The sequence below is a fragment of the Elaeis guineensis genome, chromosome 5, assembly GCF_000442705.2.
Source record: "Elaeis guineensis isolate ETL-2024a chromosome 5, EG11, whole genome shotgun sequence".
NCBI lineage: Eukaryota > Viridiplantae > Streptophyta > Magnoliopsida > Arecales > Arecaceae > Elaeis > Elaeis guineensis.
In genome coordinates, this window is record NC_025997.2 from 49,784,958 (window position 1) to 49,799,470 (window position 14,513).

Sequence of the window (14,513 nt, forward strand, 5' to 3'; positions counted from 1 at the left end):
TTACAACCCTTGTTAGGACCAAATAAGGCTTTGTCTTAAATCCCAAAGCCTTGTCCTAAAAATAAGATAGGTTGTAAGAAAGAAAGGAGAGCAACAGGAGAGAAATTGAAAACCCCTCTTCGATTCCTCGGATACCCAGCACCTCGGCCTATTTATAGCCACCAGAGGGATGCCAAAAGAGAGGGACATGCCTTATCCAAAAGGCATATTTAATTTGATTATCAGAGATAAGAGTTCCTTCAAGCAGAAGGACTCTTATCCATGATACGTCGATCAGCACCCTGGTCTGCACACATGCAACCAAAAAAGGGATGTTTTCACATCCCTTCTCAAATCAAAAAAATCCTCAAAAATCCTCATAGATTGGGGATTCAATCTAGATTCGAAAAAATTAAAAATAATAATAAAATTCTCATGGAAGGATGCTATCCTCGTACCTCTTCGTGCAAGTACTGATCACCACATGTGCAAGCATCAGGACCGACTTATGGCATCCGTTTGGCATCCAGATAAGTCTGTAAAAATTCTAGAAAAATTATCAAATATAGATTATCAAATGTAGAACATTATCACCAAAAATAATTCTAATATGAAAGCATTTGATAAGGAGAATGACTCTCTAAATCACAAACAGATGCGACACTTCTGTGCACATGTGCGAGACATTCTTCTTTTTCCAATTTTTTCTCTTCCTCAAAAATTCCAAAAAAAATATATCTCATGCTTTGAGATATGTACCAGTGGATGGAGGGTGATGTAGGCTACCACACATATTTTAATCCTATAAAAAATAATATTTTTTCTTCTATCCACGCCAACACTTATATGCAGAACCTATTTTGCACCAAGAGTCCACCACAACTTGGACTCTTCATAATTGGTGTTAACATGGGATGTGGTGCCTCAATTTGAACTACTTCCTGGTGGTATAACCTGACCCAAATGTCTACCAAATTGAGCTAGCTAATTAGCAAGGGATGGGACCAAATTGGTCTCCAAAGGAGCAAGGGTTTTCACACGTGCTAGCATGCTTACCGGAACCCTGATTAAATCCAAAATTCCAATCAACTTTTTTCAAAAGGATCCTTGGCCAATTTTTATATGTGTGTGACCCATTGGGTTCTACATCTAGCCAGTAGTAGATCCAGGTATAAGTTGATCAAATTTGATTAGATTTCAATCTAATTGATTTTGGTCCAATCGAGCTAACCCGAGTTCAATAATTAGAATCATTTCTAATTGGCAATCGAATTAAACTCTTTAATTCGATCAAAAATCTACAAGTCAAGATTGACATCTAGCAACGTATCATGACTACCTAGAAGATATAAAATTTGATAAAAATACCAAATCTACTGTTCAGTGATAAATTACCGTGTAATTTAATCCTTCGATTATCCTTGCACCCTGAATATGTTCATGAGTATGGAATCATGTCAAACTCAAACACATATTCATATCGATTCTCAATTAACCAATAATGACTCCAATGAAGAAGCATTAGAAACTCTTTCTAATCTCCTTCCTGCTTTTGGCCAAAAGATTTTTCTGAGTCATCTAGGATTGAGAATACACAGGATGCGATCTCCTCTTATTAGGAGTGATTGATTCCATAATGACCTACTCACAACATTCATACACACTTCACCATATCTAGAACACCCCGTATATGTCTTAGTGCCATGTCTAGGTATGAACCAAAATATGGGTTCATATGCACAAGATTCCATGGTGGTTTCAGATCTAAGGATTACTTACATAACATCCACTTAGAGAACCATCTTTGACATGCAAATAAGGCTTCCATTAGATGTTCTCTTTCATCAAGTCAATTGGGTTTGAACCAAAATATGGGTTCATGTGCACAAGATTCCATGGTGGTTTCAGGTCTAAGGATCACTTGCACAATTTCTACTTAGAGAACCATCTTTGACATGCAAATAAAGCTTCCATTAGATGTTCTCTTTCATCGAGTCAATTCAGTGGACTCATTTCTCAAATGAGCACCCACATCCTTGTATTAGTGTCTCATACAAGTGGCTAGTGAGATCTGCCACCCTCTCCACTGAGCATACATAGGATGTGCCAGTCTATCTGGAACATTGATCAATGACTCAATGCTCCTACGATCAGAAATATTTAAGATTAGGATTTTAGAATTTTAGGTCTCACTAGCATGACCCATTCATGTCTCCTAAAACCATTATCCTAATCTTTGGGGTTCATCATAATCTTAGATATATTAAGATACAACTAATATGATGAATCAATACCTCAAATAATAAATGCTATTTCATGAGTTGGAAAATTTTAAAGAAAGTCTCATCGCAACACACTTACGATTGGCTTATAGGGCACTCTTCTTTCAATCTCCTATTTGCACTAAAGTCAATCGCCTTTGTATCTCATACAATTAAGATGGCGATCATATAGCTGCTGTGGTGTGGCCTTAGTGAATAGATCTGCTATATTATTCTTTCTGCCTACTCATTCAAAGACAACATCTTATCTTTAACGAGATGGAAACATCTGAGGATGTGCTTGGATCTATAATGAGGCCTTGGTTCCTTATTTTGAATAACGGTCCCAGTGTTATGAAAATAGAGTGATACCGATCCTTCAATCTGAGGAACGACTCTTAAATTCATGATGAGTTTCTTCATCCAGATAGCTTCCTTAATGGCTTCACTAGCAGCAACATACTCTGGCTCAGTAATTGAGTCAGCTACTATCTACTGTTTGAAACTCTTCCAACTCACTGTCCCATTAATTAGGATAAATATATACCCTGATATTGACTTGCTATCATCTGCTTTCCAATGATCCTTCCTTTGATCAGCCTGAAATCTACTTGCTATGCCCAAAGCATAAGCTACATCAGGCTTGGTACATAGCATGGCATACATAATTGATCCCACAGCTGAAGCATAAGAGATTTCATTCATCCTTTTCCTCACTTCTGGTGTCTTTAAGATATATTTTCTTAGAGAGACGTATACCATAACATACAGACAAGTAACCTTTCTTACTTGCCTCCATATTAAATCTCTTTAATATGAGGTCTATGTACCGTGACTGGGATAAGCCTAACATCCTTTTAGATCTATCTCTATAGATTTTTATACCCAGTATATAGGATGCTTCATCCTAGTCTTTTATGAAAAACTTATTTGATAGTCAAGTTTTGATTGATTGCATCATTGGGATATCATTTTCAATGAGCAGTATGTCACCGACATACAGAACCAAGAAGACAATAACACTCCCACTTATCTTTTTATATACACATGGTTCATCCGTATTTTTTATAAAGCCAAACTCTTTGACTATCATATCAAATCGGATGTTCCAGCTTCTCAAAATCTGCTTCGATCTATAGATGGATCTCATTAGCCTGCATACTTGATTTGCTCTCCCACTTGAGATAAATCTCTCTGGCTGAGTCATATAGACCTCTTCTTCTAGATTACTATTGAAAATCGATCTTGACATCCATCTACCAGATTTTATAATCATAGTATGCTGCTATAGCAAGCAAAATCTGGATGGACTTGAGTATAGTCACTGGTGAGAAGGTTTCATCATAGTCAATTCCTTGCCTTTGACTGAAAACCTTTGCCACTAACCTAACTTTGTAGGTTTCTACTTGGCCATCTACTCTGATCTTCCTTTTGAAGATCCACTTGCACCCTATTAGGATCACACCCTCAGGTGCATCAACCAAGATCTACACTTGATTGGTATTCATCGAGTCCATCTCAGATTTCATAGCTTTCAGTTATCTGTTTGAGTCTCTATTCATGACAGCTTCTGAATAGGTCAGTGGATCAACATTCTAAATGATGTTGATAGAATTGTTATTCTCAATGACAAAATTATATCTCAGAGATACTTGACGCACTCTATCTGACCTTCAGAGAAGAGGTGTGTATAGTGGATGTACCTCATCCTTGGGTACTTTTGATTGAGAATCTTCTTGTGGTCCAACCACTAGTATTTCTGGATCAGTTTGTAGATCATGAACTTTCATAAATTCAACATTCCTCCCACTGCCTCCTTCTTGGATAAATTCATGTTTCAAAAAAGTGGCGTGCCTACTAACAAACACCTTCTGTTCAGTAGGGTGGTTGAAATAATATCTATTAATTTCATTAAAATACTCTACAAACCTATACTTATCTGATCTAGCATTAAGCTTATGTCCAAAAATATTTTTGACATAAGTGAGATAGCCCAAAGTCTTAAGATGTTTAAGATTAGGCTTCCTTCCATTCCATATTTTATATGGAGTACTTGCAACAGACTTTGAAGGCATTCTGTGTAATATATATGTGGCAGTCTCTAGGGCATTATCCCTAGAAAGATATTAGAAGATCAATGAAGCATATTATGGACCGCATCATATCCATCACAGTATGATTTCTCCTTTCTACTACACCATTTAACTGAGGCATATTAGAAGGGATCCATTCAAAGAGAATATCTTTACTTTTAAGATGATCAAGAAATTCAATGAATAAGTATTCTCCTCCTCGATCAGATCAAAGAAGCTTGATACTTTTTTTCAGTTTATTTCTTGACCATACCTTGGTACTCCTTGAACTTATCAAAAGCTTCAAATTTATATTTCATAAGATACACATATCTGAACCTTAATAAATCATCTGTAAAGATCAAAGTATCTTCTTCGGGCCTGAGTTGTTATCGATCCATATACATCTATATGTACTAGAGCTAACAACTCACTTGTCCTCTCTCTATATCCAAAAAATGGAGTCTTGGTTATCTTACCCATGAGACAAGATTTATAAGTTCTCAATGATTCATAATCATTTGGGTCAAAAAATTCTTCTTTGTATAACTTGTTTATCCTTGACTCACTAATATGACCAAGACGATAATGCTAGAGATATGTGACATTCATATTTTTTTTCTTTTTTTTTTTATATTTCTTTCAATATAAAAAATATTTTATTGAGTGCAAGAATTAAAAGATTGTTATCAATTAAACCACTGTCATAAAATTTATTAGAAAAAAAAATAGAGTATCCATTTTCCATTAGCTTTATTTCAAAACCTTGTTTTAATAACAAAGGTATAGAAATAATATTTCTAATGACCTTTGGCATGAATAACAGTCTTTTAATACTAAAATTTTACCCAAAGGTAAATCAAGCATACAGGTTCCTACAGCCTCTGCGCTAATGGACTCTCTACTTGCACCATAAAGCTCGAGGTTAGCTCTTTTCAGATCTTTGATATTCTGTAGTTACAGTAACGAACTACAAAAGTACGATCCACAGGTGGTATTCAATATCAAAATATCAGAGTCTGAATCACTCAATTGAAAAATAGATCTATATCATATACACACCTTTTGGTGTTACACTTGCACCCTACTTCAAACTTACAAGATTATTCTTACAATTATACTCTCAATTTTCAAATTTACCACAAATAATATCCATACGGACATCATTACCTTCTCATTATTACTGACCAATATAGAGTCAGAAATATTCAGAATATCGAAGTTCTTTTTTGATATAAACCTAATTTGTAAGTTCCTCAACCAATCCACATAGTTGTATCGATCAACATAGTTTTATTTATTATATCATGGGGTAAAAATAAAGAAGCCATAATGTAGACTTAAATCTACATAAAATAATAGTATAAGCAGACCACTCATGTTTGACATGCATAACTAGATGAGGACTTTTAAAACTAGTTATGTCTCTCACTATTTTATCAGATACCATAGCCCTCTCTTATGGTAAACGAGATATATTTTATATTTATCTTAGTGGAATTGAGACCCTAATTTCTCATAATGATATTGTGTTAACACAACAATCCCTTATGAGTTCATAGGTAGAAAATTCTTTCCAATTACATCTCATGCAATTCTCAATATTTTATCTTGGCCTCTAAAATATTATTAGCCTTGTGTTAACACAACAAGCTATAATATTTTAGTTAAGTAAGACCTTTCATTTCAATACAGTCAAAATTGAATATAATTATCATTGTGTTAGCACAACAAAGCAGTATATCCAAAATTGCTGTAAGCATCTTTTATGCACCAGGATTATGTTATATCAATCCTTATGACAAGCCTTATGGTAACATAACAAACTAGCCATAGTTCATAATGTAACATTAACCCAGCATAAAAAAAGGCCCTTAGTAGTGTTTAAAACACTAAGCTACCTTCATTCAAGATTCAAACTAATCTAATTGGCCAGAAAAGTGTTAAGATTGGTGGGGGTCCCCCCATTATTTTTCTTAGACACCAATAAAATTGGCCAAATCAGCAACGGAACCAATTAAATAACCACCATACTTGAAAACACTCCTTAGACACCAATTAATTAATCGATTCAAGAAAATAAGTCAGTTTCTGGTTCACAATACTACGACTTAATATGATTTTTATGAGGGCTTTAATGGTCTCAAACGCATTCTAATTCAATCTATCACAAGAATGTACTATAATAGTTATATTTTAATAATCATAACAACTAATTATGGCATCTTATCATATCTCTAAGATATGGAAGCAGAATCATACAATATGATTATAACTAAACATCTCAAGCATATCATATATGCATGAAGTTCTAATAACATGCATAAATATAAAACACTCTTTTTACGGTTCTTCTTCTTGGAACATTACAATGGCACCCCTACACACCATAAGAGTTCCCTATTGAATAGGAAAAGAGGGTCTCTGAACCCTACTTGCTCTTATGACCGGACGGCCTGATGATGAACTCCAATTAGAGTACTAAGCTACTAAGAAAATTCTACACATACATCATGCATTTTATATTTAAAACATATCTCTAAGACATGATAGGGTTTGGATGTTCAATTGGGTTCAACCCTTGACCCAACTTGAACCAAACCAAAAACTCAGGCTTAATCACAATCAAGATAATAATTTAATATTTGATTATATAAATCAAGATAGGCTCTGATACCATTGTTGGATTCTGATGGCACAGTGGAAGGGTTAGGTATTTAAAATTTTCATTCAAAACATCCAATTCACCGGAAGCCCTAATGCCCAGAAACTCTTGACTATAATAATCAAAGCATAATAAATATAAATTAGGATAAGAAGAATACCTATAGCGCTAATCCTAATTTCTACAAGGTATCCAAGTATCCACCCTCCAATGGTGATTCACACAAAAATTGAACCAAAGATAGTGCTTCTTCTTTACCTTGCTTCAAAAGTTCTAGCCCATAGAACTCGATTAGCCTCATACCGATCAAATTTCTTCAAGAACCTGACCTCATCCTCTTAGAACCTCCTCTAAACTTCTGATTCTCTTTCTTTAGGACCCTTACAACCCTTGTTAGGACCAGATAAGGCTTTGTCTTAAATCCCAAAGCCTTATCCTAAAACTAAGATAGGTTGTAAGAAAGAAAGGAGAGCAACAGGAGAGAAATTGGAAATCTCTCTTCGATTCCTCGAATACCTAGCACCCTGACCTATTTATAGCTATCAGAGAGATGCCAAAAGAGAGGGACATGCCTTATCCAAAAGGCATATCTGATCTGATTATCAGAATAAGAGTTCCTTCAAGCAGAAGGACTCTTATCCATGATACGTCGATCAGCACCCTGGTCTGCACGCATGCAACCAAAGAAGGGATATTTTCACATCTCTTCTCAAATCAAAAAAATCCTCAAAAATTCATGTGAATTGGGGATTCAATATAAATTTCAAAAAATTAAAAATGGTGATAAAATTCTCACATAAGAATGCTATCCTCACACCTCTTCACACAAGTGCTGATCACCGCATGGGCAAGCATTAGGATCGACTTATGGCATCCGTTTGGTATCCAGATAAGTCTAGAAAAATTTTAAAAAAATTATTGAACATAGTGCATCAAATGTAAAATGTTATCACCAAAAATTATTCTAATTTTAAAGCATTTAATAGGGAGAAGGACTCTCCAAATCATGGAGAGATGTGATGCTTCTACGCATGCAAGACATCCTTTTTTCTCCAATTTTTTCTCTTCCCCAAAAATTCTAGAAAAAATATATCTCATGCTTTGGGATATGTACCAGAGGATGGACGGTGATGTGAGTTATCACACATATTTTAATCCCATAAAAAATAATATTTTTTCTTCCGCCCATGCCAACACTTGTACGTAGAACCTGTTTTGCACCAAGAGTCCACCACAACTTGGACTCTTCATAATTGGTGTTAACATGGGATGTGGTGCCCCAATTTGGGATGCTTCTAGGTGATATGACCTGACCCAAATGTCTACCAAATTGGACTAGCTAATTAGCAAGGGATAGGACCAAATTGGTCTCCAAAGGAGCAAGGGTTTCCACATGTGCTAGCATGCTTATCGGAATCCTGATTGAATCCAAAATTCCAATAAACCTTTTTTAAAAGGGTCTTTGGCCAATTTTCATATGTGTATGACCCATTGGGTTCTATATTTAGTCAATAGTAGGTCTAGGTATAAGTTGACCAAATTTGATTAGATTTCAAACTAATCAATTTTGGTCCAATCGAGCTAACCTGAGTTCAATCATTAGAATCATTTCTAATTGAAAATCGAATTAAACTCTTTAATTTGATCAAAAACCTACAAGTCAAGATTGACGTCTAGCAATGTATCATGACTACCCAGAAGATATAGAATTTGATGAAAATACCAAATCTACCCTTCAGTGACAAATTACCATGCAATTCAATCCTTCGATCATCCTTGCACCCTGAATATATTCATGAGTATGGAATCATGTAAAACTCAAATACATATTCATATCAATTCTCAATTAACCAATAATGACTCCAATGAAGAAGCATTAGAAACTCTTTCAATCTCCTTCCTGCTTTTGGCCAAAAGACTTTTCTGAGTCATTTAGGATTGAGAATACACAGGATGCGATCTCCTCTTACTAGGAGTGATCGATTCTATATTGACCTACTCACAACCTTCATACACACTCCACCATATCAGAACACCCCGTATATGTCTTAATCCCATGTTTGGGTATGAACCAAAATATGGGTTCATGTGCATAAGATTCTATGGTGGTTTCAGGTCTAAAGATCACTTGCACAACTCCCACTTAGAGAACCATCTTTGACATGCAAATAAGGCTTCCATTAGATGTTCTCTTTCATCGAGTCAATTCAGTGGACTCATTTCTCAAATGAGCACCCACATCCTTGTATTAGTGTCTCACACAAGTGGCTAGTGAGATCTGCCACCCTCTCCATTGAGCATACATAGGATGTGACAGTCTATCTGGAACATTGATCTCTGACTCAATGCTCCTACGATCAGAAATATTTAAGATTAGAATTTTAGGATTTTAGGCCTCACTAGCATGACCAATTCATATCTCCTAAAATCATTATCCTAATCTTTAGGGTTCATCATAATCTTAGATATATTAAGATGCAGCTAATATGATGAATCAATGCCTTAAATAATAAATGTCATTTTATGAGTTGGAAAATTTTAAAGAAAGTCCCATCGCAACACACTTACGATTGGCTTATTGGGCACTCTTCTTTCACTCCTTTGTGGCATCATCCCCAACCTCTTGTGGTTCAAGGACATCAAAAATATAGGAGAGTTTCTCCTGAGTGAGTATGATTTTTAAATTCCTCATCTAGTCCACATAATTAGGACCGGTCAACTTATTAGAATCTAAAATTTCTCGCAATGATAGTGAAGATGCCATTTATAGAATTTAATCTATAATAATTAAAGAACATTACATAAGCAAACAGTTCATGTGGACTCACACAATTAAATAAGATCTTTAGATTTAATTATGCCTTCTACTATTTTATCGAACATCATAACCCTCTACTTTGATGAACAAGACATATTATATTTTTATCTTAGTGGGATTGAGACCCTAATCCCTCATAATGATCTTGTGTTAATACAACAAATCCTTATGAGTTCATAGGTAGGAAATTCTTTCCAATTACATCTCATGCAATTCTCAATATCATATCTTGACCTTTAAAATATTATTAACCTTGTGTTAATACAACAAGCTATAATATTTTAGTTAAGTAAGATCCTTCATTTTAATACAGTCAAATTTGAATATAGCTGTCCTTGTGTTAACACAACAAAGTAGTACATCCAAAATTGCCATAAGCATCTTTTATGCATCAGGATTATGTTATATCAATTTTTATGACAAGCCTTGTGGTAACACAATAAACTAGCCATGTTCATGATGTAACATTAACCTAGCATGAAGGAAGGCCCCTAGTAGTGTTTTCAATATTAAGATTTTTTAATATCAAGATCGCTTAATCAAATTAGCCAGGTAAGTAAGGTGGGAGTCTCCCCATTGCTTTCCTTAGACACTAATAAATTGATCAGATCAGATAACGAAACCAATTAAAGAACCACCTATAGTATTTTTCTAGGCACCAATTGATCAATTGATCAAGAATTGGTTAACCCCTAGTTGCATATCACTACAACTTAATATAATTTTAATAAGGACTTTTATTTGGTCCCATGCACATTCTAACTACATAATGCTAATTTATGTATCAATATTAAAATATTCTATATGTGCAAGTGTAATATATGGACATTCATCATCCTAGGACAATCTTGCAGCATAACCACGTTATGCTAGGATAACCTTATGTCAAGATGATGATGTGGTGAATCATATATGCATCAATTCATATCATCATATGAAAGCATAATACATAGCATAATTCATCTTATAGTATGAATCATAATTTGCATCACATAAACATTATGTATATATGATGGAACCAAACAAGGCTGGCTCTGATACCACTGTAGGGTTTCAGGGTGGACATGCACAGCGAAAGCATAATGAATTTTAAAATTTTAAATTATAAAATTTTGATTATTAAATATATAAATCATCATCTCTTTGATGATTAATAATCATATATAATATATATTTAAAATTAAATTCAAGCTATAGAAGAATACCTGTAGTGCTTAATCCAAATTCCAGCAGAACCTCCACCAGGTGCCCAAGTGTTCACCCTCGAACGGTGATCCACATAGGGCTATGACCAGGACACCAACTCTTTGAGATGATTCTTCTTCCAAAATTCTCACTCTGAGAATTTTTTTGGACACCAGGACCTCAAGACCCTCTTCCTCTTCTCCTAGCCTTCCTATCCCTATCTTTCTTCTCTCCTTTTCTTCCTTAATTCTCTTCCTAGACTCTTATCCTAAAATCGAACTTATCCTTACTAGTTTTAGACTTATCCTAATAAGAGAAGGAAGAGACTAATTAGACAATAGGGAGAGTGTGTAAGAAAAAAGAGAAAAGAGTAATTTTCTGAATGAATCAAATCTCTGACGCAACCCTCTTTAAATAGTTAGTGATGGGGTGCCTTCAGGAATGATTTGCACCCCCTCCACGTGCCATCTCGCATCCATCAAAAAATTTCACACCCCCTTAAGAATTATCACACCCATCTAAAATGTTTTGACACATGGCAATCATTGAAAAAAAATCCAAGAGACACTTCGCGAAGAAGGACTCTTCGAAATATTTTTCTCAATGATTCTCCGATGCATCACGCAGCTTCTCATGGAGCAATTTTTTTCCACCACCCATCAGCAACTTTTGGCCATTCAATGGACCAAAATGAAGGTGCTAACTTGCTGATGGTGTAAAAAAAAAATTAAAAATAAGATGAGGTGTGACATATAGATTAGAGTCCTTCATAAATTGGACTCTTGGTTAGGTGCATGGATCAGACTGGCAGGATTTCCAACTTCAACTAATTTCTACGATTAAACCAGAAGGTGTTTCCACCTTAGAAGGAGTCACCACATTTTTTTTTCATCAGGGAATATTGGATAAGCTTGAGGAAGGGGCATCCCATCTCTTGGGATGCGAAACCTGTCTCTGCACACAAAGACTGCACCCACGTGCATGAAAAACTCTTGACACATGGAGACCTAGTTTCTTGGCTCTAAATTTTTGGTCAATGCAGCCAAGCATAGACCCAACTCAAATCAAAAATTGATTTAAATTAATTTAGCTTTAATTATCCCAATTTAGAATCAATTTTGAACCCAATTTGTAACAGGGAGCTAATTTTTGCAACATGTGCTAGCATGCTATTTTGCAAACATGATCTAATCCAACTAGACCCCTGATTAATTTTTTTTATGTGTGATCCATTGGGTTCCACATCTAGCTAGTAGTGGGCCTGAGTCCAAGTCAATCTAATTTGATTAGAATTTAATCTAACCAATCAAGATCCAATCGAGCTAACTAGATTTCAGCAATTAGAACTCTTTCTAATTTGAAGATCGAATTAAGCTCTTTAATTTGATCAAACCCACAAGACAAGATGGACATCTAGCAATGTATCATGTCTATCTAAAAGATATAGAATTTTGATAGAAATATTAAAAATATTCTTCAGTGGAAAGTTACCATGCGATTCGATCCTGCAATCTCCCTGCACCCCGAATATGACTCTGGATATGGAATGATGTCAAATCCAATATCATATTCATATCTCTCTTAATCTTAAATGATGATTTGATTAATAAAATATAATTTTTTTTTTAATTTTTATTTTGCTTTGATCAAAGACTTTCTGAATCATCAATCGATCAGAGCAAGTAAGATGCGATCTCCTCTTACCAGGAGTGATCGATTCCATGTTGACCTACTCACAACCTTCATAGACATTCCACCATATCCAGAACACCCAATGCATGACTAAGTCATAAATGAGTATGAATCAAAAATATAGATTCATGTAGACAAGGTTCTATGGTAATCTCATATCAAAGGATTACATGCACAACTCCCACTATAAAAAAATATCTTTTGATGAGTAAGTAAATTCTATAAGATGTTTCTTAAGTTGGATCAGTTCAATGAACTCATTCTGTAATGAGCACCCACTTTCTTGTATTAGTGTCCCACACAAGTGACTTATGAGATCAGCCATCCTCTCCATCGAGCATACATAGGAAGTGCTAGTCTATCTGGAACATTGATCCCTTACTCAATGCTCTTATGATTAGGAATATTCTAAATCAGGATTTTTAAAATTTTAGATCTCATAGGTATGATCTCATCATAATCCTAAACCTATTATCCTAATTTATGGAGTTCATCATAATCCTTACTAAAGTAAGTGCAGCATATGATGAAAAATATCTTTATTTATAAAAAATCAATACATAAGTCTAGAAGATTACAAAGAAAATCCATCAAAATATAAATTTCGATTGACTTGTAGGACATATTCCTTTCAGGTACCATGGTGATCTCAGATCAAAGAATCACTTACACAACTCCCACTAGAGAATCATCAGTTGACATGTAAATAAGACTCCATCTGATGTTCTCTCGTAGGTTTATTCAGTGAACTCATTCTCTAATGAGCACCCATATCTTTGTATTAGTGTCATCACATAAGTAGTTATGAGATCAACCACCCTCATTTTTGAGCATACATAGGACATACCAGTCTTACCGGTATTATAGATCTCTGACTCAATGAGCCAATGACTAGGAATATTTTAGGTCACAGCTATCAAAGATTTAGGTCTCACTAGCATGATCTCATCACGGCCCTAAAATTATTGCCCGGACCTATGGGGTTCATTATAATCTTAAAACAATAAGATGCAACATACAATGAATCAAAAATATCTATTTTATTAATAAATTAATATCAATTATATGAGTCTAAAAGATAAATTATAAAAAATATCCTATCATATCCTGTATGCGGTTGGCTTGTAGGGCATCATTCTTTCAATCTTCCACTTGCACTAAAGCCAATCACCCCTATACTTGATGCCCATGCTATCAAGGTGGCGGTCAAACTACTGCATTGACAAGGCCTTAGTGAATGGGTCTGCTATATTGTTCTTGGTGTCAACTCACTCCACGATCACATCGCATCTTTCGACTATCTCTCGAATGAGGTGGAACCGTCTTAGAATGTGCTTGGATTTATGATGAGACCTTGGTTCTTTGGCTTAAGCGACTACCCCAGTATTATCACAATAAAGGGGCACTGGTTGTTCAATCCTTAGAACCATACCCAATTTTGTGATGAATTTTTTCATCCAGATGGCCTCCTTAGCAGCCTCACTAGCAGCAATATACTCAGCCTCAGTGATCGAGTCAGCAACAGTTTACTGTTTGAAACTTTTTCAACTTACTGCACCACCATACAGAGTGAACACATATCTAAATATAGATTTACTATCATCCAGATCAGATTGAAAACTAGAATCGGTATAACCTTTCAGTTTTAAGTCAGATCCTCCATATAGTAGAAAACTATCTCTAATCCTTCTCAAGTACTTGAGTATATTTTTCATGGCTTTCCAATGATCCTCTTCGGGATCAGCTTGAAATCTGCTTATAATATCCAAGGCATAAGCCACATCAGGTCTGGTACATTATATAGCATACATAATTGATCCTACAATCGAAGCATAAAAAAT